We start from the raw sequence: 6,345 nt of genomic DNA, 5'->3' as shown, positions 1-6,345 counted from the left end.
AATCACACCCATTTGCAAGAAAAAAGTTTAACTGATAATAAAAACTGATAGTAAAACATTAGAAATGCCATATAACCTGCATGTCGCTGTATTCAGACCGACCTATAGAATAAAGATATCCTGTCAGTTTTACTGTAAAGTGCATTACGTAAACACGGAAGCCCCCCAAAATATGGGGAAGTGCATTTTTTATATCAGTTTCACCCTATAAATTATATTTTGGGGGTTCCGTCATTCATTTTATGGTGGATTGAAGAATGACATTAATAAGTACACCTGTTCCTGAAAAAAACAAGCCCTCACATGGCCCTGTAGATGGAAAAATAAAAGAGTTATGGGTCTTAGAAGGTTAGGAGGAAAAAAACAAAAATGCAAAGATGAAAATTGGCGCGGCCATTTTAGGCTCTGCCTTAAAGGGCACCTGTCACCCCCCGTGCCGGGGTCACAGGCTCCCGACCCCCTGTTAGATCCCCCTATACTCACCTAATCACGCCGGGTCCCGCTTCCTGATGCGGTCGGGTCACAGAGAATTCAGCGCCCGAAGCCCGGCGCGCGCTGACAGCAGAGTCAGACGCCCATAGAGAATGAATGGGGAGTCCGAGGCTCCTTCATTCTCTATGGGCATCGGACTCATCTTTCAGCACGCGCGCCGGGCTTCGGGCGCTGAAATCTCCGTGACCCGACCACATCAGGAAGCGGGACCCAGCGGGATCACGTAAGTATAGGGGGATCTAACAGGGGGCCGGGAGCCTGTCACCCCGGCACGGGGGGTGACAGGTCCTCTTTAAGGGGTTAATCCAATCACTTGTATAGCAAAGCAAATTGTCCCATATAGATTAATTAAAATGCAGATGATTCATTTCACAACCCTAAAAAAATTATAATACTAAGGGCAGAGAAGGGGGTTATTAGTAATGGCTGATGTATCCCTGGCAATCCACTGTGGGGGGGGGGGGGGGGGGGGGGCTAGGAGTCAGGTGACTGGTGCGCTTTGTCCTGGCAATCAGCTGGGGGGGCTAGGAGTCAGGTGACTGGTGCGCTTTGTCCTGGCAAACAGCTGGGGGGGGGGGGCTAGGAGCCAGGTGACTGGTGTACCTTGACCTGGCAATCAGCTGGGGGTGGGGGGGGGTAGGAGTCAGGTATATGGTGCTGCCGCTGTATGGTTACCTCATGATTGAGTATTCACCTGAAGGCCAGCTCCAAAGTAGTGCCTGCATAAATCCAAGCTGTGCACAGTGGCATAGCTACCATAGAGGCAGGGAGGTCAGTTGCTATGAGACCCCTGGGGGGAGGGGGCCCGATGTACTGAGAAGATAAGAGCCTCCTGTGTCCTTTTGCTCAACCCCTTATATTCTGCAGTGTGTAAGTGACCCAGTGTTCTCTTACATGCTGCAACACAAAAAAGGGTTAACAAGCTAAAGACAATTAGCTCTCTGCCTCACTGCTCTGATAACCTCTGACCTCTGTTCTGAGTGCTCCTGCAGAGGTCAGGGGTTATCAGAGCAGTGTGGCAGAGAGCTAATTGTCTTTAGCTTGTTAACCCTTTTTTGTGTTGCAGCATGTAAGAGAACACTGGGTCACTTACACACTGCAGTATATGAGGGGTTAAGCAAAAGGTAGTCTGCTCCTGCACCTATGTATATAACCATGCGACTCCTAATAGGCTGTTATAGTTAAATACAGTGGATAGACAGAACAGGCAGACATTGGCTTTCTCCTCTCTCTCTCTCTCTATATATATACATTGTATAGTGTGTAGGGGAGGGGGGCCCCATGAATCCTAGCTACACCCCTGGCTGTGCACCACCATGAGATCGCAGAGACCTCCAAAGGATGCCCCAAACCTGAGGTGAAAACGTTTGCCCCAATAAATGCCCCTGCAAAGCGACCAAGCACAAGTGGATCCACAGTGGAAGGTGAGGAGACTTGCAGTACAGACATGGACCTTTTCTATCAAGCTCACCCAGTACAGAACCTGCAGTATCCTGATGCGGGCACAAGGGGGAGCTTGTATTGCAAAACTTTGCTCATATACGGAGTTACAATTTCTGAATAACAATAATAATAATAATAATAATGGTAGGCTCTCCAGAAGTTATATGTTTTGTTTATGTAATATTAAAAATACAAAAAAAAATTCAGAACACGGTATCAGTTATGTAAACAGTATAAAGAATATAAAAAAATGCATATAAAATATTAAAAACATAAAAAAACATAAGACTATCTATATCTTATTTGCAGCAATGCCAGGCCCTTGCATGCTGTGTATACAGTCTCTGAGTTCCTGATTTCAGATGTTAAAGGGGTAGTGCGGCGGTAAAGAATTATTCACAGACTAACACACATTACAAAGTTATACAACTTTGTAATGTATGTTATGTCTGTGAATGGCCCCCTTCCCCGTGTCCCACCACCCCCACCCGTGTACCCGGAAGTGTGGTGCGCTATACTCACCTGTCACGTGCCGACACCCGTTTCCGATCTTTAGCGAGTGACGTCTTCTTCGGGCGAACGGCGAACAGCTCCGACTGTCCCGAATGCCGGCCGCCCTCTGCAGCGTCATCCGATGCTCAGCCGCGATTGGCTGAGCATAACTGTTCTCAGCCAATCGCGGCTGAGCACAGTTGTGACGCGGCGGAGGGGGGACGGGCGGCAGCGTCTCGGCCGTCCGTCCGAAGATGACGTTTGGCACAAGATGGCGGACGGCCCTCGACACCGATCAGGTAATGTATAATGCACCACACACTTCCGGGTACACGGGTGGGGGTGGTGGGACACGGGGGAAGGGGGCGATTCACAGACATAACATACATTACAAAGTTGAGCTTACCTTTTTTATTTTTTATTTATTTTTGAATAATGTCAGCTCTTCTTGCAAATTGCTTGCAGACCACATTGCTCATAATCTGAGGTACTACTGTACTTAAAGAGAACCAATCACCTAAATATAACTGTCCCTATTATGACAGTACATCTCTCCCTAAGTCTATTCATGAAGATACAGACTGCCTTTGCAGTCTGTATCTTTATACTTTACCTGATCCTCTGTTCCCTGGCTGTTCCGGTGAGCGCCGCCATCTTGATGACGTCACTTGCGTTCCAGCTGTGCGTTCCAGCGTGACGTCATCAAGATGGCGGCGCCGCCGGAACAGCCAGGGAACAGAGGATCTGGTAAAGTATAAAGCTACAGACTGCAAATGCAGTCTGTATCCTCATGAAGTCTATCTATGAAGATACAGACTGCCTTTGCAGTCTGTATCTTTATACTTTACCAGATCCTCTGTTCCCTGGCTGTTCCGGCGGCGCCGCCATCTTGATGACGTCACGCTGGAACGCACAGCTGGAACGCAAGTGACGTCATCAAGATGGCGGCGCCGCCGGAACAGCCAGGGAACAGAGGATCTGGTAAAGTATAAAGATACAGACTGCAAAGGCAGTCTGTATCTTCATAGATAGACTTCATGAGGATACAGACTGCATTTGCAGTCTGTAGCTTTATACTTTACCTATCCTATGCTTCAGTGCCGCAAGGCATCTTGATTACGGGCCTTGCGTTCCAGAGCGAATTATTGATCTGTGTAAAAGGACCATAAGCCAGTTCCAATTTCAAATGCATCTGGAAACTCACTTCTGATGCGTTGCTGTAACATCTCAGAAGTTTTTAAAAGATAAGTACCCTTCGACATAATGTGACCCCCCCCCCCCCCAAAAAAAAAAAAAAAAAAAAAAATACAACCAAGGAGTCAGGACAGACTGGGTTGTTTTATAGGAAAGTCTTAGTGGTTTACATAAAAAATAACTTCTAAGACTCTTACATTTGAGAACCTCAACACAAAGGGAGATTTATTAAGCTGATTACTTTTTAAATTTTGTTTTTAAAGACATGGCAACTGTGAAATGTATTCTGATTATTTGTAAAAATTGCCATCTAGTGAGAAGATTTTGAACTGCAGCTATCAGACTGGCCCAAGTGTTCACCCTAAGAGGGCCATAAAACACATGCTGAAATAATTTAACTGAAAAGAAATGATCATTACTCACAAACACAGAATTGAAGTGAAAATAGAAGTGAAGATAGTGAAGATCGGACGTTTTGATCACTTTTTATTAATTTTTTAAAATATATAATGTAACAAAATCGGTAATCCTCGCACTTTTTCCCCTCTTTTCGTGTACGCCGTTTACCGTTCGCAATGACGCTTGTCATATTTTAATAGATTGGACAATTACGCACGCTACGGTAGATTATATGTTTATTTGTTTATTTATTTTTATATGTTTTATTTATATAATGGGAAAGGGGGGGTGATTTCAACTTTTATTGGGGGAGGGGATTTGGGGTAGTGTATTGGTGTTTTTAACTTTTTTTTTTTACACATTTGAAGTCCCTTTGGGGGACTTTTACATAAACTACTTTGATTTTTACACTGATCATTGCTGTGCCATAGGCATAGCATTGATCAGTGTTATCGGCGATCTGCTCATTGAGCCTGCCTGTGCAGGCTTAGTGCGGCAGATCGCCGATCGGACCGCAGGGAAGCAGGTAAGAGACCTCCGGCGGTCCGTGTTACCGATCGGGACCCAATCGGTAAGTGACAGGGGACTCCTCCTGTCACTTATGCTTAAACGCCGCGGCCGCGGCGTTTAAGGAGTTAATTACACGCGGCAGCGCGATCGCTGCAGCGTGTCATTATCGGTGAGGTCCCGGCTGCTGATTGCAGCCGGCCACCACCTGTTATGCAGCGTGCTTCACTTCGGAGCACGCTTCATAGCCGGAGAAACACCCAGGACGTAGAGTTACGTCATGGGTCGTCTGGGGACAGACTTCCATGGCGTAACTATACGCCCTGGGTCGTCAAAGGGTTAAGAAACTCTGTAATAGGTTTTATAAACCAAAAGAGTTTCCTTCTGGACTGAAAAAGCAATCTCCCAGCCTCCCCCCTCACATTGAATGAAGCAGGATTTCTGTCTCCATTATGTGGCTATGGAGAGGGGAGGGGCTGTTAGGAGTGACTGAGCACGGAGCAGTCTTGCAAAGCACAACACCCTGCAATCTTCTCTCAGTAAGTTCATAGATAAGCACTGACCTTTCTGACCCCAGAATCCTGCAGTTTAGGTGCCCAGACAGTCTACAAACAGCCGACCTTCATGTCACCTCTTCCTGCTCCTTCATCTCCCTCAGCCCCTCCCCCCTCCATAAGGATAGAATGGGAGAGCAGAGCCCGTCTTCACTGGCTTCTCTGTAATGAAGACGTGATTGCCTGATAATGCACAGATAAGAAGTCGGGGGGGGGGGGGGAGGCTGGGAGATTGCTTCTTGAGTACAGAAGGAGGCTTTTTTGGCTGATGAAACCTATTACAGAGTTTCTTAAAATCGCTTATACTACTGATTTCTGCAATAAAAAAAATATGACAGTTACGCTTTAAGGACAGAGCCAACTTGCATTTTTGCATTTTGGTTTTTTTCCTCCTTTTGCTTAAAAGGCCATAGCACTTGCATTTTCTCACCTAGAAACCCACATGAGCCCTTATTTTTTGCGCCACTAATTGTATTTTGCAATGACAGACTGAATTACACTGAAATTACACTGAAGTACACTGCAAAACCAGAAAAAAATTCAATGTGTGGTGAAATTGAAAAAAAAAACCAACACATTTTGTTTATTTGGGGGGTATTTGTTTTTGCGCCGTTCGCCCTGGGGTAAAACTGACTTGTTATATATCTTCCTCAAGTCGTTATGATTAAAACGATATGTAACATGTATAACTTTTATATTATGAGATGGCTTGCGGCTGTGTGAGGTGTCATTTTTTGCGCCACTAATTGTATTTTGCAATGACAGACTGAATTACACTGAAATTACACTGAAGTACACTGCAAAACCAGAAAAAAATTCAATGTGTGGTGAAATTGAAAAAAAAAACCAACACATTTTGTTTATTTGGGGGGTATTTGTTTTTGCGCCGTTCGCCCTGGGGTAAAACTGACTTGTTATATATCTTCCTCAAGTCGTTATGATTAAAACGATATGTAACATGTATAACTTTTATATTATGAGATGGCTTGCGGCTGTGTGAGGTGTCATTTTTTGCGCCATGATGTGTTCTTTCTATCGGTACCTTGATTGCGCATATGCGACTTTTTGATCGCTCTTTATTACAAATTTTCTGTATTTGATGCGACAAAAAATGCGCAAATTTGCACTTTGGGATTTTTTTGCACTGATGCAGTTTACCGTGCGAGATCAGGAATGTGATAAATTAATGATTTGGGCGATTACGCACGCAGTGATACCAAGCATGTTTATTTATTTATTTTTATTTATAACATGGGAAAAGGGG

Source organism: Dendropsophus ebraccatus, chromosome 2 (assembly GCF_027789765.1).
Source record: "Dendropsophus ebraccatus isolate aDenEbr1 chromosome 2, aDenEbr1.pat, whole genome shotgun sequence".
In the NCBI taxonomy this organism is placed as follows: Eukaryota; Metazoa; Chordata; class Amphibia; order Anura; family Hylidae; genus Dendropsophus; species Dendropsophus ebraccatus.
The sequence above is the reverse complement of the archived record's forward strand: the minus strand, read 5'-3'. Positions refer to the sequence as shown.